This window comes from Plectropomus leopardus, chromosome 4, assembly GCF_008729295.1.
Source record: "Plectropomus leopardus isolate mb chromosome 4, YSFRI_Pleo_2.0, whole genome shotgun sequence".
Classification (NCBI taxonomy): domain Eukaryota; kingdom Metazoa; phylum Chordata; class Actinopteri; order Perciformes; family Serranidae; genus Plectropomus; species Plectropomus leopardus.
The window spans coordinates 11518304-11545912 of record NC_056466.1 but is presented as its reverse complement, the minus strand read 5'-3'; positions in this window follow the sequence as shown (position 1 = coordinate 11545912).

Below are 27609 nucleotides of genomic sequence, written 5' to 3'. Positions count from 1 at the left end.
CAATAGAGCCATCAAATTCTGCCCCACTGCTGTATCTGAGCCATCGGCCCTGAGCCTAGCTACTGGACTAATGTTGTGCTTCCTGAGTCTGTCCCCCCCTTCAGAAAAAATCTCTGGTAAATTAAGAAAGAATGTAATTTAATTTGACTTTAAGTGTCATTAGACTGTAAATGTAATTTGGAACCACAAAGTGAATCTATATTAGATCATACACTATTATCCTAAAATGACTAGTATCGTAATAGTAACAGCCACAGCGAATCCTGCAGTACTTAATGCATTTATGCTTACAATATATGTTTGGCCAGCTTTTTACGTTGCTCTTTTTCAATCCAATGGCCAGAAAAAAATGCTGGCAGTATACATTTCTGCAAATGATTAATATGTTACATTTGAACATTATTATGTAGAAAATATATTTCACTTTTTTGTGGCAATGAAAAACACTGATCGGTCCATGAAAAACTGCTTTTGGTGGCTAAAAAGCCAAAGGAAAAGCTCCTACAAGCCACTAAAACACAACCAGTTTGCATGTATGTTGGTCTCATACAGCAGTCTGCAGCTTGGCCATCAACCATCCCCTCCTCCTCCCCATGACAAAGCCAGTTGCTATACTACATCATTTTAAAAAATGTTGTTATGATTATGTATGAAACATGCAAATGAGACTTATTCACGGTTTGCAGAAACAGACAACGCCATTTTTTTTCTTAATTGTGACTGCTTTCTTCAATAAAATGATTAATAAAATTAGAACACCTAAAATGATATGCCTCACTCTGTCAGTATATTTTACATGGGTGGCATGAATAATTGTAAACAACTAAAGTCATATACAAACTGTACAGTACAGAAGTGCCTTGCATAATATCTTATCAGTCCTAATTCACAAAAAATGTGTTTATTAATAAAAACACAAAGTACACTTTATTCTTGTTTTGCTGTTTTTGCCATTTCCAATTAGGCTAATTTCAACAGAATCAGGAAAAAAAAATTAATAGAAACAAAACATCAACAATAGTGCTGTAATGATCAGGGGTTTTTTTTGCAAAGCCAGCACTGTATACAGAAAGGAGGCAAATCAGAGTTGGAATAGTAGTATCACAAGGTCACTGTGGGTCTTTAGATTTTGTGCTTATATATGGCATTATTTTCTAAAACAGTGTTTTAGTCTTAGTAGTTTTCAACTAAAGACCTCTTCAAAAATCGGTCATGTCCCCTAAAACGTCTGACCTTGGCTATACTGACTTGTATATGTGCAGAGTTTGTCACCAGAGAGGTGCTTTTACATTTCTCTACTGAAAGCAAAGATGAAGTGTGCACTTCCCTAAAATCAGAGATTCAAATTTATGCCGGGCAATCTGGATCAGGTACATCACAAGCAATAAAGCCAATCGAGTCAAAAATGGAAAACAAATCGATGGAGGAGCAGACTTCAACAAAACACCAGCAAAGAAACCTGAAACCTCCAGCACAGAGCAGCCTTATAACACGTAGAATAAAAATCTCAGCCAAAGGAAATAACTTTCTCCAAATTTTGATTAGACCTCTGGTATATAGATACATAAAAGCACTATGAAAACACTGTTACAATGACGCAGACAGCCTATTATTGTATATTTTACAACCGCTAATATTGTGTAAATCACCATTTGCTTTAATCTGGGCAGGGCAAACGCCAAATCTAGAATTTCTCAATAAGGGAGAAAGAACAGATTTATTTCTGGCCCCTATTCAACGTTATATTTAAAATACTTTCTTTGTGTGTAAGCAAAACACTTATCATAGCAGATCATTTCTACATACTTTAAGACATGTCTGGAGGGGGACTTTAAGAAGTGGGCTGAAGCTTCAGAGACTATGACTCAGCAGCTCCCTGAGTCACAGGGTCACTGTGGCCAAAATATGTAGGCTATGACACCATTAGTTTATTTCATCATTAGGGGTGACAATGACATCAGAAGGTCAATGGTCACCTTAAACAAAGGATGGGGCCCTATAAACACAGTGTCCATGTACAGCATATTACTCCATCATCCTTAGAGGGATACACATCTCCAGCTCACACTGCTCATAATACCTAGCCACATTATCTATTACAAGTTTTAAAAAAAACAAAACATAGGTTAAGATGGGGGAAGATGTCCCAACCCCCTTAATTTTCTCTCCTAACCAAAGACTTGACCCTTCCATAATCTTGAACGAAGCACAAAACACGAAGGAAGGGGTGAGAGACCTTTGTCTCCTTGAGACCTTGACTAAGAGACCCTAGTTTTAACCCTTCTCCAATGAAGGAGCATGGAGAGCCCTTTGTCCTTTGCAAACATCAACCCTTTTACCACTTTGAAAGGGCAGAGAACAAGGAGTGAGAGTCCTTTATCTTTTGAAGACAACAAGCCTTTGACCATCAGAAGGAAGCTAAGACAAAATGATGACAGCACTTTGTTTACTGAAGCACAGAAACAGCCCACAAAGAGGAGAATCAAGGTGAGACGTTGGTCACCTGCAGAAAAGATCTCCTCTGAGTCCCTTGACTGGAATAAAATAGCGAGAACAAATATGAGATGAGGAGAGAAAATGACAGACAGAAGAAACAGGCATTCAAAAGATATTTAAGGGAGCTAGTCGAGCGCACAAAGCGTTGGTGAATTAAGGAAGAAAAAAGAAGGATAAAACATCCAAAAAAGTCAAAATAATTTTTTAAAAAAACTTTAAAATAGAAACAAAAAAAACACACAAAACTTAAAATTATTTAAAATAAAAATAAAAACACCCCAAAAACTCAAATCAATAAAAATAAAAAAAGACTTAAATGTTTAAAAATGGTTGTGAATCTACTGATTGACTAATAAACTAATTGTTTAAGCTGTACTTGTATTAACTCTTTGGTTATTTAATTTATAACAAAACATATTTCATTAACTCTTCACATGTTTTTAATGCAAATAATCTGACTGTCAGATATATGTACTGAAGTAAAACGTACAATATTTCCTCTGAAATGTGGTAAAGTTAAAGTATAAATTAGCATGAAAAGAAAATAGTCCAAGCATGTTTGGTTGCACTATGGAGACATAAGGTTCATCTTAGTGACACCGTTACGTTGGTGTAAAGTCCACAATTACCAAAATATTGTTGCAGCAAATGACATTTTCACTTTCTGTGGTCAATTGGTCTAAGGCATTATTTTTGAGGTGGTGTTTATGAGTGGGCTATGTTAAAAAAAAAGGCCCTATTTGGTCAGCAGGTTTCTGTCAGTTTTCATCAAAACTTACAAACATGCTAACACTGTTGCTATATTTAGGTTCAAACACGAGGCTAGCTCAATATGGTTATATCTGTCCTCAGCAGTCTTTATCATTAGTGTATTGTATTGAGATGAGAAGTGGACCAAAGAGCTCACCAGCATCAGTGCTGTAGATCAGCACTATTTTTTGCATCTCTGCTCAGCAAAATCGGTATTGAGAGTGCATATCAACATCATCATAAAAATCAAAAGGATGCAGTTTGTCACGCAGAATGCGTGACCAGGGTAAATCAGAAAGAAAGTGTCATCACCTTAAAAACTTTTTTTTTTCCAAATAATGTAGTCATTTGCAAGGTCATCGGTTGAATTACGAATAATTTTAAACCTAGTAGGGAGTAGGAGTAAATTTTTAGTTATATCTTAGCCATCCGTCAGAACTAACTTGTATGGTGTAACCACTGAAATTAAGTTATAGCGTAAATCACCTCCCACAATATAATTAAGCTACGTTCAAACTTCCGCACAGCTGGTGCAACAGACCCCTGGATCATTCTGAGCCAAATAAATTATTTAAACAACTGGGTACTGACCTCCACACCCACAAGCATGCCCACACTTCATTCCAACATCAAGCCTCATCTAGGCTTACTTGTTGCTAAATTGTTCATTGTGCCAAAGCAGCTGGATCATTCTGCCTCTGCTCATGTGTTCTTGTCTTAATTTTTTATTTTCATTACCTTACTTTGTGTATTTGCTGGCCCCTGCTGACTGTTTGCATCTGGGTTCACATAGCAGGAGGCTTGAGGCAGTAATGCCATGTTCTCATTCTGAGTTATTGTTGCTGGCTTTCCTACTTCTGATTTGCATTCTTGCCAACTTTATTGGTGAAATCTGGACTTGGAAACTCAGATTTCCATGAAGATCCATTAAATCTGACTAGCCACTTCAACTGCAAACAATAATTAGACTCCAATTGCTACTTTCACCACCTGATATTTTGCTTTTTGGGGTATTTCATGCATGGCTGTGAGGAGAGTAAGGTGTGTGTGTTCTTGTGTGTATGTGTGTGACTATCTATAATACTAATGAATGATGCTCAGGTTTTCAGAAATTAAGCACTTTATTGTGTCTCAGTTAGTTCAGTTTTGCTTAAGAAAGTAAACACAGAAAAAACAATGTTGCAGTTGATTTATGTTTTTAAAGTAAACTGTGCTCTGTGTCATCGTAGTGAGCCTACTTTTTATAGAACGGTGAGCGGTGTTTCGTTTCCATCTGTGCTGCCCAGAGCTCTCCGCCCATGTGCTGGCAGGAAGCTAAAGTTAATGCTAACATTAATGTTACCTTGTGCCAGGTCCGCTCAGTGGACTGGATGCTTTCTGCTGAGATGCTGGGGTACTGACTTTGTGGTATTGTGGTAATTTCATTTGGTTTTACAAAAGACGCACTGTACAGAGTTTTTGTTAGTTTTAGCTTGAAATTATCCCAAACTTCAAACAGTTTCTGTGTATTTCTATATCCTGATTCTCCTCTCTTTTTAATAATCTTTCGGCATTTTGCTATCCACATTATCAACTCACGTCTTCTATTTTGAACATGGATGGATGATTCTGAGGTGTCTTCTTCATGTTACGTTACCCAGGCTTTGCACATTGTGCCACATTAACATTCATCACTGCGAAAGACAGTGCACTGTATATAGTTACGTGCATTAAATGAAGCCTTGATTCAGATAATGTGCATTTTTTGATTTAGTAATTGAGTTCCTTTAGTTTCTCAGGGAACTGTTTCAGCCCATGACCCAATGACATCTCTGTTGAGTGAGTATACCTGTGCAACAAAGCACACAGAGATGAAACAGGCTTGAAACTTTCAACCAGTGTTACGTTAGTGTTAAAACATATCTCTACTAATCTATATGAACTAATAATTTATGATGTGTAATACATGAGATTTTTCAAGAACTGGTGTAATGTACTAGGCATCATGCCCCCTAAAATTAAGGGCACACAAGCATCTTCCTCTTTTTGAAATATGATTGCTTCAGAGACTTGATATCATAACATTTTCAAATTAAGCCCTTATGCTTTAACTTAGAACAATAAAAAAAAATACTTTTCCTGTATTTTTTTTCAATATTAAACTAAGCATGATACAAAGACTTCTAAAAGGTCAAAACAGTTCTGTTTTTATCCTGAATTTTAAACAATTTAATATTTCTAAAGCTTTCTAAGTACCACGAAAAGCCATTTTTGTGTGTTGCAACATCTCATTGGAAGGTCCTTGTTAAAAATCAGACAGGCAGAGAATGGGACACCAATATGCATAGTTAATGGAAGTCATTATTCTATACTACATTTTTTTCTTCTTTAAAGTGCCTGAAAACCTGACTTCAAATCAAAAGTATTTCTGTACATTATTTAACATTCATGACTTAATAAGCAACAATCAAAGTTCAAGGTACTACCTTCGGCAGAAAGTAGCGTGTTTATGTACGGACCGACCTTCACTCTTAGTAAGACAGTGATCGACAAAGTATTTCTTCTGGGCATTTAATACACCCATGTGTGCAATATAAAACTGAGCAGATACACACTAGGACATTTGATAGAAATCAAAAAATAAAAAAAAGCTTTTTTTCTGCTTTGCTTTTGGCAATATAGTAACACAGGTGTAATTTGTAGGAGCTTGAAATTACATTCTGCAGATATGGGAAAAATATATCTTTGATAAAAATCAAAGGAAAACTAAACACTAGAAGTAAAAAAAGAAATAAATAACAGATTGTTTAACCAACATCATCACTTGGTGTTGTTGGGTGTGGTCAAAAGTGTGCCTCATTGCACTGATCAGCCAAGTTAGCAGAGTTTTTCTATTAATTGTACATTTCTGCAAACCACAAATTCGTTACATGTGCATGATTTATAGGTTCCATATCAATGATTCTAAAGTGACGAGTATATGAGTTCACTTTGTCATCAGGAGGTGGAGGGGATGGTGAATGCCTAGGTGAGACGCCTGCCAAGCTACAGACAACTACTTGAGACCAACAAACCACAAAACTAGCTGTGATTTAGTGAATCATTGCTGTTTTTCCAGTGGTTTATAGGTACAAAGCATGGATGACTTTTAGTGACCAGTCGATGTGTTTCTGCTGGGGATGGTGCCACAGATGGTGGTTGTTTTTTACAGGAACATGGCCGTTTTTTCCAGTGGGGATTATGTGTCCAAAACTGGGTATTTTGAGGGAAAATATGATCTTTTCCTAACCACAAGCAAGTGGGTTTTTTTGGTACCTAACCCTAACGACATGTTAACCTGGATGTTGTTAAGACATGAATATTCAATATGTCCGCTAAAGTACAAAGGTATCCATGGTTTGCAGAAACGCCCAATGCTTACATTTTATCTTACTGACATTTGGGTTGTACTGACTAAGCTGCAACCTCTTTGAAAGGCCACTTGAGACTGATTCCAAAAGTCAGTCGATCCCTAAAGACCCTCATGTTAACATGTCCAACTTTATAGCAGAAATAAACATGTTTACAGCCTGGTACAAAAAAAAACCCAAATATTTAGTTTGCTATAGCTACTATTTTTAATACTTGCTTTCCTAAACCACCAGAGCTCAGCAAGAACAGCATTTTTAGTGAGTGTTAAATCACTCTTTGAGTGTGTCCGATTAGTAGCTTGGTGCACTCTCCCTTCATGATAAGTTTTCAGGAGTGATTTTTTTTAAATAACTCCCTGTTAACATTTTTTGAAGCTTAAAGTTACGTATAATCAAGGTCAGGCCACTTTGAGTGACAAGCTGTCTGCCAAAAGTGTCCTTGGTTTCTCAGTCACATTCACCCCTCAATCCTCAACAGCCCTGATATGGTAACTCCTGTCTCCAAAAAAATAAGACAGTAAAATGAGAGTTGACAAACTAATGGGTGACATCACAGTGGCTATATCTATCATTTTTAGTCTTTGGTACTGATGAGTACTGAGGTACTCTTGCTTGTAACTGCAAAGTGAATTTATGCAAGGCGAGTCAAGACGGGAGTTGTGATGGGTGCTCTTTAAACTGACCAGTACACTCCTTTGATTTAAAGTGTAAAAGAGGCAACCATTAAAAATACTTATGAAACCTGTGGTTTCATGCACTTTGCTAATCTATAGCACTTTAGACATTGCTAGCAGCTCCTCCTGTCAGGTGACACCCTGCTCCAGTTGTAGACGCTCGTTTGAGAGCAGAACATCAGAGCACTGCAAAGACACTGAGCTGACAAAAAGCAGGCATGTCTGTCTCTTTAGATTCAGTTTATTTCCACAGTTTTAACACTGTAAGAATATATCATACATTAAAATGTTTGATTATTCCTGTTGTATCCCTAAATGTAAGCATAAAGTAACAGCCTACTGCTATGCAGTTTTATCAGAGCACTGAATGAGACATGATCCTCAGTTTCTACACTGAACAGAAATATTATTGGCAGTGAAAAGTTCTATGCTTACGGAACCCTTTGCCTACCAGAATTGATTAAATCTTCTTTTTTTTCCAATTTTTTTGCTTTCAAGTCCAAAGCAATTTAATGTATGCATTGGTGCAAAACAAACTGGCCTTTAAGTGAAATGCTGGTGCTTAGTACGCCTATTTAATATTTTGTGTTTAGTATTTATCTCAGTTTCTTGATATGCAGCTTGGCCTTATACATGAATTTTAATATAAGGTTAACCACCCTAACACATATGCATAACTTTGAAGGCTTACTGAAAAGTTGCGGAGAAATTGTTCACATAATTTAAAATACATTTTTGTTACAGCAGTAATTGTAATATTACATAATAAATTGCCGTTTTCACTGCCTATGATTTTTAGTAAGCTTGTGTATGTAATGATGCTCAGTCTAGTTTATAATTAATCCCTTGTAGTTTTATCAATAGTTTTCTTGAACTGAGGGTTCACTGCAAGGAACAGGAGATGTCTACAGACAATACAAAGTCCAGGAGAAAGAGAAAAGTCTAAAAAAAAACTCAAGTAGAATGCAAAGATCACAAATGCATTTTCCATCAGTAACAAAGGCACTGCTTGACAAGCTTTTGCTCAAATTCATTTGAGCACGCAACCAACCGTTTTCCCTGGTTGGTGTACCACGATTCAAGATATGACAGAAACTCAGCATACAGTAATGACAAGAAAAATGCTGTGTTTAAAAATTTAGGAAGCTGCAGAGAGAATGAAGAGAACAATCATTTCATGCTTAGATCTGTCAATCATTAAGCTAATACAACAGCCTGCTGGACTGCAGGACAGCATGCTGGTGGCTGTCACTTTCCATTGAATAGACCTCTTGAGCAAGATGTTCTGGCTAGCAGATGCACAGGAGGCTCCCACACAATGGGACAACAGGTAGTGGCTCAAAGTTCATTAAAGGTGGAGAGACACTCCATCATATGGTGCATGGTGCTTCTGGAGATTAAAGTCACTTAATGGGTGAGAATCGAGATGTCTATTTCAGTTAGCAGCGATGGCCTTGAGTATCAGCTCCTATAGCATCATAAATGCACATGCCATCTTCTAACACCTGATGCTACTGTGGCAAAAGAAACTTACAAAAGGCCTCCTGCTTTGGTTAAAAGTCATGCATTGTGGAACAAAACCAGATGCGCCGCTGCCTTTGAAACTGTGAAGCATGGAATGCATATTGTAGTTCCTCAAATTCAGTGACATCTCCAGCCTGAAAAAAAAGGTCTGTGGTTAACACAAGCTGAAAAGATTTTCACCATTAGTTTTAAAACAATAAATATGTCCCTCGTAAATTTTGAGGATTTTAGGTATCTTAAAACAAGCAGTTGCTAACAAGATGACAGAGCATCATCACACCAGACACTTCTTTACAGCCTCATTATGGTGGCAACATGTAGTCATGCGAGTGTAGTTCTAGTAAAGCCTAATGTTAGCTTTTTACCTCTGGCCATTTTATTTACACATCAAACTCAAATAAGTGGTGTTCATTTGTGAAGATTATCTTGCTGAACAAAACATAACGTAAAAAGTATCATAAACATCTGTTTGGCACAGAGCTTATTTTTTAGGAATATTCCAAAATGATTGAATCCAAAGAAAAAAATCTTACAGCCTTTTTGACTAGGGAGCCAGCAGCACAGTGTGATATGTAGACGTGGAAGTCCATTGCAAAGCGGCGATATGTGACAAATTGGGATGAGAACATGCTGGAACCAGAGCAAAGCCTCCATTTCGACCCAAAAAACCCCATAATTTCTTACAGAGACTACAACTATGATGATGTAGCATAAACATGTCTGTAAACGAGACGTTACCATTTTTGCCATCAGAATATGAAAATAATATTTCAACAGAAAGTTCCGTGCCAGCTGCAGCCATCTTGGCTCTTTTCCAAAACACTTTCATGGCACTCCTCTTCGCTACCCTAGGTTTATGCTCGCCCCCAGCACAAGGGTGCGCAAGCCAAAAATGATGCCATCACATATTTTGCATAAAGTGCCCATTCAAGATAAACTATGGTGATTGGCCTGTCCCTGGCCAGGTCGGTAGGAAATCTGTCTGAACAGGAGGGGGACCAGACGCTCCTGCCAGAGCAAATAAAGCATGGGCTCATAGATTTGTCTGGTTCCCAGGCTAAGGAGAAAAAGAAATATGCAATGCACAACATAAAAGATAAATATGTTAGGGATTAGAACTTGAACTTCCTGCCTTCTACTCACAGCTGTTATACATGCTGTGTGGTCATTTTAGTTGGTTTTGGTGATTTAGTCCATGAGTTGTGTTTAACAGGTTTAACCCACAGAAATGGAATCATCTCCACATATGTGCCTCCAGCTCTGCACCAGCTGCAAAGAAGAAACTGAAGTCCACTCCGAGAGTGTGCAGATCCCTTTTTGAAACATGGAGAAAACATTTTGAGGATGGTATAAGAAGCTCTGAGTTGATTGCTGCAGATGAATTAAATTTAGCCATGTTTGAACACAGAGGGATTTTATCCTTTGAATACGGTCCAATGAGCAGAGATGCTACACTCAAATGATCCAAACATGCAGCTGGAGATCAACAAAATGTGTCACTGCTAAATATTATGTTTGCAAATTCCGATCTGATAAGTATTAAGATGACTTCAATAACAAGCATTCAACATATGGCTGATGTAAAAAAGAGCATGTGTTATTTTTGGTGTTGATAAACAACAATAACAATGGCAGAGAAATTAACACTGCTGGCAACATAGACTGGTAGGTCTGTCCTCTCTCCCTACAAGCTTAAGCCTCCCCTTCATTCAGAGTAAAGGCCAAAGCAAGCGCTCTGCCTTGTGCCAACATCTCTTCTTTCGCTAGTATTCTGTATCATAGCAACCAGACACAACCATAACATCTCAGCTGATAAAATGCTCCACCTCGAAGCACTCTGATGTCCCAAGCTCAGCCGAGTCGCCAAAAGAAATACTGGCATTGTACATTTCTGCAAACCACAAATACGTTACATTTGCACATGTCATACATATTATAATTAACGTTTCTGAATTGACGACGTAGACCTATGTAAGTTGACTTTGTCAGTGGTAGGTGGATTGTGGACGGCATGACACCTAGATGAGATGCCTATCAAGCTGCAGGCCACTGTGTGAGGCCAATTAACAACTAAAAATAAACAATTGAGTGAATAATGGCTGTTTCCAGAAGCTTTTTAACCATCAAAAACAAGTTTGTTTTTTTTTTTGCAACCCATTGCTCAGTTTTTACTAGTGATAATGCCACAAAAAGCAGTTGTATTTTAAAGAGACATCAATGTATTTTCAGCAGTGTGCGCCACCAAAACCAGTTATTTTAAGCAAAAACATGATCTTTTCCTAACCACAACCAACCAAGTTTCAATGTATCTACTGCATAATAATGTACAATCGTTACATATCCGTGGTTTGCAGAAACGTACAATGCCACATTTATTCTGGTGATTGGGTTCCCCAGCTGTGCATTTTCAAAAGAGCATCTGGCAAATGCAAATGAAAATAACACCAGCTTTTGTCCGGCCAATGAGACTTTAGTCGGACAAGGGCATATCGAACAACCAATCGACCAAACTACAGCCCTAACATGTGCAATGCAAAACAAATGTTTTTCTTTTACACCTACTGTATTTCACAATTTCAGGCAACCTTTTCCATGGATATGTAAACTACTACAAAAGTCATTTTCTGAGTTTCTAATACAATGTGGTGCTATTTTTGTAATTGTTAAAGACACATCTGCCACCTATTGGTCAAGCTACATCCATTCATCCATTGCTTTAACTGCCTGTTTTGTTCAGGGTCATATAGGGCTGGAGCACATCCCAGCACACATTAGGCAGAAGGTGGAATAAACCCCTGACAGGTCGCCAGTGTATCACAACAACAAAGCAGCAAATGGTCAAAATCTGTGGATGCATCCCATCAGAGGTATCATGCGAGAAATGTACCCAGACAGAAGCAAGTTTTAAAGCAAAACTGAAAAAAATGTATTGTTCTAGAGTCTACCTACACTTGCAAGCTGTTCCTTACATCCCCTTTCCCACGCGCACACACGCACGAATGCACGCATGCACACACACCCACACAAACACACGCACACACACACTTACACACACAGAGCTTATTCAGAGCCAGCATGACAGCTTGGTCCTGTGATGCAGAAAGTGATAAGCTCATCTCCAAGTCTCTGTGGTACTGGGAAAAGAGAGAAAATGAGAAAAAGAAAGAGGGAGCGAATGAAAGAAGGAAATGAGACCAGTGGAGCCAGCGAAAAATGAGGGAGAGAGGGCTGAGACAGAGGAAAGTGAGAGATAAAATGAGAAAACGGCAATGAGAGCGCATCACATTTGGACCTTGCAGACCTGAGCCAAAATCAGAGGACGATGTAGATGAGTAAATGATCCTCATTTGGACTCCAGTGTGTAATCACAGAGTAGCCATTTGCTGAGAAATACAATTCCAAGTCTGCCATTTACAATAAGAAAACAGAAACATTTGGCGCATAATGAAAGACCCGTAATCCAGAAGCTAACGGCTGATGTGTCAGCAGAAATATATGTATGATCATAAATAATCTTTAGCTAATGCTTCACCAAACAGTTTCAGCCCCTCCTTGCTCCACACCCCATAGCTCTGCACCACCGACCAATTTCCTAGACCATCGATTGGTGGTCAATTTCAGCCAGGGAGAGAGAGGCAACTCTTCTTCCCTATGGATTTTCACGTCACAACGATGACTGACTGCAAATAACCACTCGCCAATCATGTCCCACTTTCCGAGTGACCTTTCCCAAACATTCACACTTAGCACTCTAATGCAATAACGTGTTTTATGGAAGGTACACAGACAGGCTTTATTTGGCAATAAATTCAAACTATGTTTTGGGTGAAAAGTGTGAATTGTGATGGTGATTGTGTTTGCTTAACACTGCATTTAACTATCAGTCATCAGCTCCGCACATGGAAGGCTGAGTGAGGGTTTATGTGTGTGTTTGGTGTATTTGGACCACAGTTTATTTTCAGTGGCACTGCTTTCATCCAGTTGCCATTGAATATATGGCTTTGGAAACTACACCTGGGGCCAGATGAATAAACAACGCATAAACACAAAAAGCATGCATACGCCATTTCCCAAACATAAACCTGCCTGCCAGGAACAATACTAAAGACCCCGTATACACACAATTTTCTAGAACCAACTGCATGTAATATGACAAAGTTAAGAAGAGGGGTTAAAAAGATTGGGAAAGAAACTTTTATTATAAAAGTTCTAGTTCTTTAGTTCTTTTGTAAAAAAAAATTCACTCATTACTTTTGTCCATTAAAGAAGCAGTCATAGCAAAAAGTCGCTTTTAATTTTGTAAGATCCATTTTATTAGTCTTATTTACCTTGGTCACTGTTTATTTCGTTTTAGTGTGAAACACTGTTGAGTGGGTTTTGGCAATGGCATTCTTGACTTTTAGATGCTTAAAACTGATGATTGAAAATGATGTGACGTGATAAATTAGTAGGAGTAGTAGTATTTTATTAATTAATGAAGGTGAGCTATAAATAGCCACAACAAGAGTAACAGTTGCTTAACAGTTGTAAAAGCTGCTCAGGCATTGATTGAGAATTTGGCCAAATTAACAGAAAGTTGCCTCATTAATTTGGGTGAAATTGCACGACTTTGCTGTTGTTTTAATTAATAGGTCTAATAGCTGATGAAGCGGGCAGAAGTATTGATAAGGCCTGAACATCAGGATTTCAAACAGTGACATTTTGTTCAGAGGACACTCGTGGAATTTAATCCAATAAAATGTTCTGCATAGAGTTTAGCTTTGGTGAACATTGACATGTAAATTTTTTGAGGTGCTGAACTTTAAGGGGACAGAGACTTAAAATTAGAGGAAGCTCTTGTAGCTTTTTGGCTGTGCTGCACCAGTCAATTTTATTTAACTTCCTCTGTTTGGAGTAAAAACTGTTCCACAAAAAAGCACTGGTTGGCAAACAGTTAAGAGACAGTAGTTGACAATACATGTCTTCCAAATAAATTGTGTGAAGAACATGTCTCGTTAGCGACCAAGCTAATCTAACGAGCTCTGAGGGCTTTGTTTTCCCTTTTCAATAACATTTTATGACCTCGGCCAAGGAGGATCTGTTTACAGTTTGTTTTGTTTTTTGGTTTGTCTGTCTCAGCAGGATTACGGTAAAAACTACTGGCATGATTTCCTGGAAACTTAGTGAAAGGGTTAAGCATGAGCAGAGGAGGAACCCATTGAATTTTGAAGCAGACCTGAATCATGGGGCTTAAACATACTTTTTTTCACAATGTCATTTACAATGTGAGAGGTTTGGGCTGGGTATCACTTAAAAGATGACAATATCAGAACTGATACAAGCACCCTTAAAGCGATACCAGTATCAACTGAATACTTCATTTGATACCTTTATTCAGCAGTGTATTGGTAGTTGTTGAGGTATGTGTACTCTTAAATAATAAATAGGTAGGTTACTAAAGAGGAAGTGAATGTACTTTCATATATAAATGGCTTTTTGCTTATAGGTAGGTGTACTGTAAACAACAACAAAAAAAGGTGGGTACTCTGTCAGATACACGATGCTTGACTTCACTAAAGACTGTATGGGTTTACGGCCACTGCCATAGAGGGCCAGTCACACTGAATCAAAGAAAGCTTGCAGTAATTGGCTACAAGCAAAACCATACAAATAGTCATTCAGTACAAGAAAGACCATGAAGGCACCGAACCTTGAAGCTATCGAAAACCAATACCTAGCCCTAGCGAGTGCCCTCCGAGTTGTTTTTAACAAAAGAGAAAGAAAGCCTGGTTTCTCAGCAAGTTATTGACTAGTTTTGCAGCCACATCAGTTCACGTCACTAGTTCCACAAGGATGAAGTACATCACCAAGCTTCCTGTGCCACCTATTTTGCTTGGACCAATGAATGTCACTTTGTGCTTTGACCCTCACTTTATGCAACGAGCTGATTAAGAGTGTGACTTCATCCATATGTGGTTAACTGTGGGATGAAAGTAGAAGGTTGTGCACAAGTGCACAGTTTTTACAATAAGTGACATACATTGTAATAAACCAGGCGTACAGGCAGCTTCATAATCTTGATGAGAACTTTCCATTTTTTCAGTCTTTTGAGTTAAGTCATGAATCTACACAAAGTTTTATGCATCTGGCTTCTGGTTTTTCATGTAGTTTGTCGAATGTTTTGCAGCCGTTTGTTGGCTAGGCCTAAAAATAAGTGTTTTTAACCAAACCCGTTCCATGCACACTATATTTAACCGACACCTCAATCTGAATATTATCACAGACATGGATTTGTTCACTCAGACACACCTTTAAACCCACATACATCCTGTATCACCAGTTTTACTGTTTCTGTTCTTTCACGAGGTGGGCTCAACCTGTCACTTCATTCGCTTCGTCTTTTCCTCGCTCAGCTTACCCTCTTCTCTCAAATGACTCAATTCCTTTCCTCTATTTCCCCCTCACACAATCTGTCTCGCAGCTCACTTTCTTTCCCCTGAAACATTTGGCCATAAAAAAAGTAAGCGGTGGAACTTCAAACTATTACAGCTTCTTGATTCAGTTGTTTCAGCTGATTGCTGTGTGAGCACTATTTTCCTTATATATTTTTTTTCTCATCTTTATCACACAGTAAAAAAATTACACTGCCACTTACAAATTTTACATATAGCTGGACCATGACAAACTCATTAGAATCTGGAACACACAGCTTCACAGTCTGCATGATCGAGTGTAAGGAGCCATTTGCTCTTTAACCTGCGCCCATGATTTAGGAGGGCTGGTCACACTCTGATTTCATTAAATACGCTTCACCTATTCCCTTGCTTCATTAAAGAATGAGAGAGGTAAGTTAAAGATAGCACCATGCTAATAGGTTGCGTGTGAGACGGGGGGGAAAGATCGAGGTAGACACACAGAAAAGGGGAGAGAGAGAGGAGGAGGAAGGTGGGTAATCGAGGCAGGATTCAGAAGTCATTAAGGTCAGTTAAGATGAGGTCTCACATTGCCACTGTGACACCTGGGTCATCAGTGCAGAGCTGTGAACACTGGGGAGACGGGAGGTATAGGTCTGTGCGTGCACGTATGTGTGTGCGTGTGTATGCATGTGTGCGTGTAAAAAAAGATACTATGCTTGGTTTTACATATTGACTTTGTAGAGGCATGACATCAGAAATTAAATCTTATACTCATTAAAATTGGGGCACCCACTTAATTAGAAGGATGTATGAATAACCCAAATGAATAAGTATCATAAACTGTAATCATGATCTTTATAGTGACCTCTGGCTTCTGCTTCTAAGACGCACAGACATCAATCTCTTTGATGAAGACATGTATTTATAGCTAAATGCCAATAAATAAATAAATAAATAAATGACACATTAAGAATGAGTACAGGGTAAAGAAAAATAATCAAACTGAGAACAATAACTTTTAAATGGTCATAAACCTTAAAGAGTGATAGTGGTGTAAAGTAGGTAGTTAAATTATTAAAGTATTTAAAAACCAAACAAAACAAAAAAATAGATGCTTGCTGCAAGAGCAATTAACTGCTCTAAGGGAGTTAATTTTATTTGACATCACCTCTAATTACAAGAGAGAAGGATTTAGCCCATTAGTTTGCAGCGTTGTCGCCGAGGTTACCATTCAGCTGAGTGTTATGCCATGTGTGATGGCTCTAACTACAACTGTTGTGGGGTTTCTGCCACACAGGATGACAGAAACATTGCCATAAATAATTGGTTTACATAGGACAGGAACGCCCACTGTTATGATTGGCTCATCGCACAACAATGTTTTTTTAGAGGCAACAGCTCATATGGACATTCAGAGTGGCAGTTCAAGCACACATATTCCAAATTATAAGATGTACAAAAGCTGGTACTGCGTTAAGAAAACACAAGAATGAAGTACTCAACAAAAATATTGTAGCAGTTGATGCAAGACTCAATGTCTACTGATTCAATAAAGAGACACAGCCTGCAAAGTGGCTAGCAAGCTAGCAATAAATGTTTCACTACCCGCATGTGCACTATGTGCATTGTCTTGTTTTTCTTACCTGTTTGTTGTTGTTGAGCGGAGCACTGTTACAAACAGAATTTCCCTTGGGATGAATAAAGTATTCTGATTCTGATTCTGATTCTGATTACATTATTAGCATCAATGCTGAAGCTGGCTTTGTTAAGATTGCACTGGACAAAATTAGTTATGATAATGTCACACTAAGGTATTGTTAGTACGCCACACTTGTTTGATCAAAGTCACAAATAATGGTAAAATGATTTACGAATGACCAAAACTTGTTAAAATCGCACTGACAACCAAATACATAGCCACTGATTTCCCAACAGGACACGGCGGTTAGAAAAGTTCCTGAAAAATTGATCTATGTGGGCGTTGTGGCTTCAGTCACACTCTACCTCATTGTCCGCTGGCACGACTGCCGGGGAGATACAGGCCTGTTTGCCTGCAAGGATAACGCCGTTAAGAAGCCCTACTGCTGGTAATGCTCCCATGTGATTCCGGAGGCATTCACTTGCCGAGCAGATGAGGGCCCGAGGGCGTAACAGCCCATAGGTCTCACTTCAGAGGCAGCAGCGGCAGTCATGGAAGAAATAGTCACTTGTGTGGTTCACCTTAGGCTCTAAGATGTGGGCTGGCAACTGGCTTCTGTTGATTTTAGCCGGTTAATAAGCTTCAAAAAGAAAACGCTTTGAAAAACGTGAGGCTTGGTGGTACAAAATATAATGAAGGATAAAAAGGAGACTTCTCTGTCAACACGGAGGTATTCTGTGGCCTGTTTATAGGAATTTAGATTGCACACATTTAATGCAAGGGACAAAGAAAATTTGAGAACGACATCTAAGAAAAAGCTTATGAAATCAAAATGTTAACTGAGCTCAGTGAGGAACAGTCGGCAGCTGTGCAAATCAGTTAGTCTGGTATTTGAAGTTGCAGCAAGTGGAGTTAAGAAGATGTCTCCTGCTGAAACGCCAATGAATATTCTAGTCCTTTGTTTGAAATTTTTACTTGGTAGCGGCTGAGTCTTCAGACTACAGTGAATTATTATTTGTGTTTTATGCACTAAAGTCACATTTTTACTCTTAACTATGATCAATTAATTGTGGTTTTAACATAAATATCTAATTTATTACTTAATTAAAAAAAAAAGCTCTAATATTGTACTTTGTATTTCAGGTGATAAATAAATTGATTAAATACTTAACGCTGAAGGCCAAATGATACTCATTCCTCTACACTGAGACAATTTTACCATAACCATTCATGGTCACTAGATACTAGTTTTCTCACACGATAAATATTAATGTATTATTTACCATGTAAGTATACTGTTATCTAGTTTTTTTCTATTTATGCCATTTTGTATATCACAGGGAAGCACATCTGAATATTTTACAAACTCGACTAAAACAGCAGAAGAAAATACAGATTTTAGTCAGACATGCCAACCAAAAATGTATAACATAGGTCTGGCACATTAGATCATTATCACCAGGGTAAGAAAGAAGAGGGGAAGAGGGTGATGGTGTGTGTGTTTGTATGATGTGTGTATGTGTGACATAAAGAAAGAAAGAGAGACAGAGAAAAAGGACAGTAATAATATAATAAAATGGTAATGATTTGACATATTTCAGTCTTTTTCTCCTCCACTGTCAACTCCTTGGGTTGTGAGCCATTTGGAAAATGTAATGTGATTTGTGGGGTGGGTTGACCCCAAAGGTCACTGGGTGGTTTTCATGTCCCGCTGTTCATTCAGTTATCTGGTCAAAGCATCTCTCTGAGAGCTTGCGAGACCCAGAGAACCCTCTCTGGATAGTGTCATTCTGGCAGTTTTACTACTGGGATGGCAAAGGTCTGTTCAGATTACCTGTGAAAAGGTCTTCAGCAAGGTTTATTTCAGAAACCCCCCACTGTGACAGATGGGGGCAGTTGTGGGATCTGGACTGTCTGCGAGACACTTACCTTTAGGTCTACTGCATCTTCAGTGAAAAAGTATTGGATTCTGGCTTTGAAGAGAACAGAGATAGGTTTCACTTCAGTTCAGTTTTAAATGATAAGGTGTTAGTGAAAATGCACGTGTTTGGGAAGTACTGATAATACAACTGGACTGGATCATACTGCACGAGTTGTGTGAGAGGCTGTAAATGGATGTTTTGACATAGTTTTCTGTTAAATTTTCTTAATGAATGGAAGGTAATTCCACTCAGGAAGGTAATTCCTGATTGATAAAGATATGGTCATTTTGTGTGTGAAGTATTACTTAAGTGGGAGACTAGAAGACTTAAAATTATATATGCTGCCCCATCAGGTCTGGAAGAATGCATTATTGGCAACTACCGTACTAAGAATTAAATAAATAAATAAATAAAAAGGAGTATTGTCACATCTTTAGAATGATAGCATCTACTTGTTACAAAGGTATTCGTTTTTGTGATATCCCTTATGCAAATATATAATTTCAATCTTTGTGATTTAATGTTTCCAGTTTCAAAAAGCTCAAATGCACTTTAGGAGTACACTTATATTGTTAAGAATTAATGGACACCCAAATTAGTTACTACCTTGCAAATTTATTGCCTTTAAAAGTTATTAACTAGAGTCTAGCCAACTGAACACCTATGGGAGACTTTAGAATTGACCGTCTAACACTGTCATCCTTTGAAAGTTTGGTGTTCAACTCTCTGGTAGAGTTTCAGAGTCTTGTAGAATCTATGCCAAGGAGCACTGCAGCTGTTCTGGCAGCTCCTGGTGGCTTTTCACTTTACAAAGACATTTTATCTATGTCCTTTAATTTGTCACACGTCTGAACGGCTACCTTAAATAACTGCATTGCCCATCTTGTGGAGCACTCAGAAAGCTCTTCCTGAGAAAAATGTACCATTAATTGATACACCGGATCTACAGGAGATATCTGGAAGCATTTTGTCACTGTTTTATTTCTTTGCAATTTGTGCAAACATTTGGGACCCAAACACAACAGTGATCAAGAAAGGTTTGTAAACAATCGCCAGAAATGCTAAATTCACACTGAGCCTATTAGAGAAGCTGCATGCTGTGGTTTGGCCTTTACAAGAAAAGTGATAAAATCTGCAGGAGAGCTTATGGAAAAATGTTTGAAGATGTTTGGACATATAAAACTTGTCATTATTATTTTCACATCGACATATGAGTTCTTATAAATACATTATTGTTCCAACTGTAGAACAGAAGACGAAGACAAAGAACTTAGACAAAGAAATACTCTTAAAAGCCGAAGTTAAAGATTTGAAAACAAATAAATAAAAAAACACTATGATTTTCATTTAAAAAATGTAAGACTGAACTGGTTGGTTATACAGCATATTCTCTAGACCTCCAGGACATCTGTCCTGCTAAAGCACACTAATAGAAGGCCATTCAGACTGCAGCAAGATCATAAGATTTAGGGTGCTTTCAATTGGCAACAGGCAGACAGAAAACACCTCTAAAAGCACGAGTGAAAGCAATATAACAGTCTGACTGAATGGTAAACAAAACATGTATTATGATATGTTGCAATGGTGATACTTTATAAAGCATATACAAATATCTATATTTTAAATAAAATTCGAATTTTGTGCTCATTAATTTATGCAATTTTTTGGGACATGTCCAGTAATTGTCCAGATCACACAAATTTTCGCCTTGTGCAAGAGAGCTATATAACATTAACTTATAAATTGCGTTGGGGACAACAGTAAAAGTTAAAAAATTTAACTTTGAATAGCAATGTTGCCTACCATTACCGTTAACTGTATTCTCTGCTGGCCTTATTTCACCCTTCCTGCTTCTGTCCAATAAAACTATATCGGTTTTGCTGTGTACTGTCTCTCTGATTCCACGTGAACACAGCACAGATAAAAATTATTTTAGAAATTATACCAATGGTTAGTTTTCCCTTCCTTGTATGTCTACCACTTTGTATGCACATTTCTATAGCTACTTACTACTTACTACAAAGACTGGTTTTAAGGATGCTGTTTGGTGGGAACTCTAACATTATGAGAAGATCCTGCTATGCATTCACTCTCATCCTTCTATTCTACACAGTCCCACAGACTTCCATAAAATATAAGCTGCAGCCACACAGTATAATCAGATGTCATTTCTGGTTTATGATGTTACATTGATTAACGGCAATGAAAGCATGTAAGGAGACAGAGAGTTGCTAAGTTTTCGTGGAGGAAGTTTAATTTCAGACTACAGTTCTGGCTAGGGGCTATGCAAAAATTTTACAGTATGAACTATAAAGAATAGCTCAACCATATGAACATCCCTTCTTCGAGTGGCTTACAAAAGCCACAGTGGGGCATATATTAAAAATGCATCAGATGGATTCACAAGCAGAAGACTGAGGGCTTCTATACTGCTCTCATTATTGTATTTACAGTGTGCTGAAATTGTTATGAAAAAGGCTGCTGGAATTCATTTCCACATTTGTATCTTAAAAGGAGACTGCGATTTGAGTATGTGTGTGAGCATGTTTTTGTGTGCATGCATGAGTCATCCCTCATTGTATTTAAAGTGGTACGAGATGGTATTTATTGGACTTTTTTACTTTTTAAACTTTACGTGATGAATCAAAGTAAAAAGAGAAAGACTAGGAGAGAGGGGGATGACATGAAACTTGATCACTAATTGTGTCCTCAATCAAAGTTTAGGGCACAGCTTTTTTTCAGCTGAAACGCTTTGATTGTGTCTATTTACTATGATCCAGAATATCCATGGAAGTAAAAATGTGGGTAAAAGGCAGAGGATTTTGCTGTGGTTGGCTCAGCCCTCCTCAACTATGATTGCTTACCAGAGTAAGCAGGTTAAAAAAAAACAAAAAAACAAGGGTGTATAACAGCTAGAGTTGAAACAATTAGACCATTATTCAATACTTATTTGACAGAAAATGAATCTGTAACTGTTCTGATTTCAGAATTGTTTCAAGCACAATGCCAATTATTCTATTGTTTAACCTCTGTAGTGTGAGGTTTTGAAGCAAACAGTTTACATGTTAACCTTTGTTTCTGTGAAATCATAATAGCCATTTTCACCACAATGCTCACACACTTTAGGCAAAAGGGTGCATCTATGCATGCACAGAAAAATGTACCAAATATGAATAACTACACACACAGAGAAAACTCTTCTCTGAAGATTGAATAAATGTCCTTAGGAGAAGATAGTGCACTTCATCGACACATTATGCAAGATCTAACTCATCACTGTGAGGAGGGCATATGTACTCAGTGTTCTCAAACACATTTACCCTGAAAGAATAAAGTCTATCTCATCATCTCAACGTAAAAACCTTAGATCTATTGTTTTTTATGTTATATTTTTATGTTATATATAGTCATCAGTGTAGCTTTGTTTCTCTTTGAAGATTGTGGTTTGAATTATTAACACTTTTCATCACAACTGTCAGCATATTTCAGAGACAATTTCTCTTTTGAAAAAAAATCATTATGAAAACTGCAGACAGAGCAGTCTGTGGATTATCATGAGTTACCAAGATATTTGTAATTCTGTGACATCTTCTTGTCAAATATATCTTGACAACCATTTGACTGATTCCTGAGAAAATCGGTAATGACATTTGAGAACCCCAAAGGATAAATCTAAAAGACTTTGGTGATCTCCTAAGTTCATCTAGCACAACCAGCAAAGTTGTTCATTGTCCAATACTTTGGTTTATTATCAAATAAGGAACCAGGCTTTAAGCATGCTAAACCACTGAAATTAGAAGGTGAACATTGCCAACACTACAGTAACATCCAAAGGTTAACATTTCTGTTATGAGTATGTTAGCATGCAAATGCTAGCATGGAGCTCAAAGTACAACTGTGCCTAAGAACACCCCAACAGAGCCGATAACAGAAGTCTTAACTCTTAAGAGCCATCCACACCAGCAACAGTACCTTTCATGTTATCGATGTGGGCCTCCACACTGATGAGCGGTAAAGTTCTGTAGACCCTTACACCAAGCATGCACTGTGACCAAGCAGCAACTTCCTGGGCTGAAAAATGAAGCCAACGCAGAAGTGCCAAAAACAACAGTTTCTTGAATGGCCACTTGAAGCTCGCTCCAGAAACCAGTCAATCCCCATAGACACCCATATTAAAATACCAAACCTCACAACAGGAATAAAAGTCAAAAATGCTTGAGTGGCAGGCAGTCTGCAAAGCTTTGCCACAGTCAATGAGTCAGATCCACCCTCTCGTCCAAATGGGGTCATTCCAAAAAAAAAAAGGGGGAAAAAAGCAACAAACAATATGCCAGACTTAACGCTTCAATATGGGAGTCAACAACTGGGTGACATCACAGTAGCTATATCCATTATACAGCCTACAGCCTATAGAGCCTGTATTTATCTGTATTTATTGTTCTTGTAATGGACAGTCTGTAAATCTTGTTTCAAAATACATGTTGCTATTAAAACAGTTTGAAATCACCTCACTGACACAAGTATCAGTGTTGAATCTCTAAATCTTCAAAAATCTGATTTGGGTAAGATGACCATTTCATTCACTCTGCAGTCAGATTAAACAAATGCATGTTTCTCAGTAAGATTTCATTAGTTGCGCCCCTCATGAACTGGAGGATATTTGTCAAACAACTTAGTGAATTTCCCTGTGTATCAGTGGCAGTCAGCCAAAGTCTTAGAAGAAGTATTAAAAGATAAATGAAAGTGGGAAGGTGTCATCACTAAATGCCTGGGGAGAATACTGGGCTTGACATTGATGTAGTAACATCAAACGTTTTTATTATTGTTCACACAAACAGAAACAACATTCACAGTGCCACCTGAAGAGGACTGACATGTTCTTTTATTATTGAACCAATTACCTCATGCGTACAGCTGACAGATGCCTTCATGAATTTCAAATGATCTTTTGGCCTCCCTCTGCTACCTCCTACCAGGCCTGAATCCCTGAATCAGGGGAGTGGAGTGCTTCAGCGTGAGAGTCACTGAAGCGTTTAAAGCGAAAAGCATCATATGAAACTCTCATATGTACACCGAAATCTTAGACAAACATTTTCCAGTATAAATTGAAGATCCCCTCCACTCAAAGATATCTTTTTCTTATGCTTTCGTCCCTGGACTGTACGGACTTGTATCTGTGTAAAGTTTGTCACTGAAGAAGTGTTTTTACAATCCTCTACAACTCAAGCAAGCTAGATTAGGTGCATTGCTGTTACAAAAGCCAATCGCTGTCTACTATGGGACTGACTGACTGGGGAACAGACTTCAACACAAAACTGGCACAGACACCTGAATCCTCCAAATAAGAGTGGGCTTGTCAGAGAGCAAGACTTTGCAATTGCATAGTGAAAGTTTTGACAGCAAACATGGTAGAGTGTGCGGATTCTGAGGCTGCAAATCGGACCCTGGAGCTTCCTTCTTACCTACAGAAATCCCATCATAGCAGATATTATTATTATTAATGCTGTCAGCCACTGGGGCGGCCTCTAGCTCACCTGCTAGAATGTGCACCCCATATGCTGAGGCCTTTGCAGAGGCCCGGGTTTGATTCCAGCCTGTGGTCCTTTGCTGCGTGTCATTCCCCCTCTCTCCCACATTTCCTGTCAATCTACAACTGTCCAATAAAATAAAGGGAAAATCCCCCAAAAAATAATCTTAAAAAAAAAAACACTTTCAGCCACTGCCATTTAACCTACAAGCTAACAGACAAATTGATAAATACACTTTCTTATTCTGATATGTCAAGCTGCCGATTTTGGTGAACAACAGACAGACCAGATTTTTTTAATGATAGAGAAAGAGTAGATCTGGTTCCAACTCCCTTTCAGAGTTTTTTAAAAAATAAGAAAAAAACAACTTTTTATTTAGCATTATTTGTTCATACCTTAAAACATGTCTGTTGGGTCCGGAAGTTGATGTTAAACATATGCTCAGCACACAATGGATGTAGTGTGGTTTGGTTCCAGACCTCTGAATCACACGGCACGCACCTGTACAAAATGTTGTAAAGATCAGTTTTGCATATTTTGGCCTTTTTCACATTTATAGCATTTCCACTCCACAGTATCTGTATTTTGTCATTTCCATCTGGTTAATGTGCAAACAGTTAATGTAAAACAAGCAAATGCAAATACAGCAAAAACAGATAAATATCAAAATGTCTTCTTGTGTGTCTTGAAACAATAGAAAATTACAGACATTCGAGTCTTATGATATCATTTTATTAAAACTAACATTTCCATCAGATAAAACATTCATGTTGGACAATTCTTCAAAACCCAAGATTACATTATGTTATTTTATTTTTATAGTATATACCATATAGAGTATGCTTCAAATTTGGGCAAGATCAAGTAATTGGTTAAAAAAAACTTAAACATATGATTAAGGTAAAGATAGAGTAAGGTAACAAAAACAACAGTATCTGTCATTTCCATCTGTTCTATGTGCCAACAGTATCTGTTAAACAAGCACAAAGGAACATACCAACATACCAAATTGTCCGTCTACCTGCCTTGCAACATTAGACATTGTTGTCGTCCAAGTCTAGGAAAATTATTTTAATATGTTATGTGTATAACAAACATTTCCATAAGACAAAAAGTTCATGTTAAATAATTCTTCAAAACCTTATATTACATGGACATATTTTGCCAACAATTTCAAAATCTTTACTCTCTATGATATTTGTGCATGAAACCTAGAGTACAGTTGAAATTTGGGAAAGATCAAGTTCATGGTAAATAACATATGATTAAAGTAAAAATAAAGTAAGGTAATAAAAACTTTCATTGAGGGACATATTGTTACAGTGTCCTGAACAAGATGCTACAAGCTGATTCACCACCTTGTCCTCCACAAGAGCAGTTTGCCTTTTTACTTAGAGGCCAAACTACCTCCTGCATTGGCACTGACATAAACTGGGACTTGTGGAATCATATGAAATTGATATAATTCATACAGACACTGGGCAGCTGTAACTTAACATTATTCCTCTCTGGCCAGAAAATGTAGCACAGCACTAGCCGTATGCAGACTTTAGAGGTAGAAACCTTTTCCCCCAAAGAACCTATTTTACTATCTGTTCTTATTTGTCAGAATAAAATCCTTTCCAGAAGAAATCATCAATAAATGTCTATTGAGCTTTCATTGCCTCCACATGTTTTATGGTTTAAGTTGAAATACTGTGAGCAGAGCTGCAATGGGCGCCACGGGTGTGCTGCAACCATGACATTTAAAGGGCTCACAGAAATATATCCAAACAGGTTACAAGCTTTCCTGGTTAAGTTATAATCGTTTTGGACAGCTTTTTATTAACAACAGGCTCCTACAGAAAGATAGAAAAAAAGGTGGCTCCCATTTGCCCTGCATACCCCGATGCCCATAAAGGAAGCATGGAAAACCATATGAATTAGTAATTAAGTGTTGTGTGGCTTCTAAAGAACAGCAGATCAGGGGGAAAAGCTCTTGATATACAGTGCATGAGGAGAAGTGATAGTATTTTTTTATTGCCAATTTAGCTCACAACATGTGTGCTGATCTCACAGCAGTGGAAAGGCTATTTCTGGGTTACACAAAAAGCGATATAAAAGCAGACTTTTAGCCTGTTTCACGCAGACCCCCTCCCTTTACAATGTCACATTAAAGTTGCACTTTGTAGGAATGCTTACTCAGTGATTGCAGCATACTAAAAAATTTGCATGTGCCCTGCAAGAAACATTCTCTGTAAGAGTCTTCCATTTGGAAATCTGCATTGCTGTTTTTACAGTTAATATGTTAAGAGGTTTTTGTAGTACTCTCTGTGCACATCCTCATGGCTTCACAAAACACACTCCTGTATATATGAGCCATTAAAGTGAACATGATCACATTTTGCCATGCAATTTGTTAATCTAATCCAATCAACTCTAATTAAACCTAATCTAATCTCATCTAATCTACCTCTGAAGCAGCATAAATTCATAGGGAGGCTTGAATGTATTCTATCTGTACTGTATGTGCTGTAGAGTAAATTTCGTGCTTACATTTGTACCGTGGAGGAGAAACTATAAAATGACAAATGAAATGCATTCATATGATGATCAGCATGGACTTTTTTTCAGCATGTGATGCCTTTGAGTGTAGAGCACCTCAAATATTAGAGTGTATATGGCTGTTGTGGTGATTTGTTCCACCCTTCCGCATTAGTAGGGTAATTATAATTTATTGCTCCCATATGAGTAGCGTAGCTCTGCCCTTGTTATGCCATAATCAGGTCTTTACATTAATAATTCCCGACCTCTGAAGAGATATTTCTCCTGTTATTTACACTCGTTAGTCTAAAGGTTAGGCCCTGAAACGCTGTGTCCCATTCATTTATCTTTTCTGTCTGGAATTTCAGTGGCCGATAGGTCTACTAATCTTTTGTTTGGAGCACTGATGCATATGGAAAGGAGAAGAAAAGAATAAGAAAAAGAGAGGATTGTTATTTAAAAGGTACACTTATTTTTGTGTTCAGTAAAAAGACAGGAAATGTACCTTTACATGTAAATACATCAATGTCTTATTGCATGCTCATGCTGCACATTCACCCAACATTACCTTTTTCAGTATAATTAAGTAAGAGGAGGAATTGAACTGATGCTTGAACTCTTTGCAAACTTACTATATTACCTCACATCTGGGAAAAAAGCAGAAATAGCTTTGAATGATTAACAGACAAAATATACATCAAATGTATGTGTGTGTGTGTGTGTGTGTGTGTGTGTGTGTGTATATATATATATATATATATATATATAT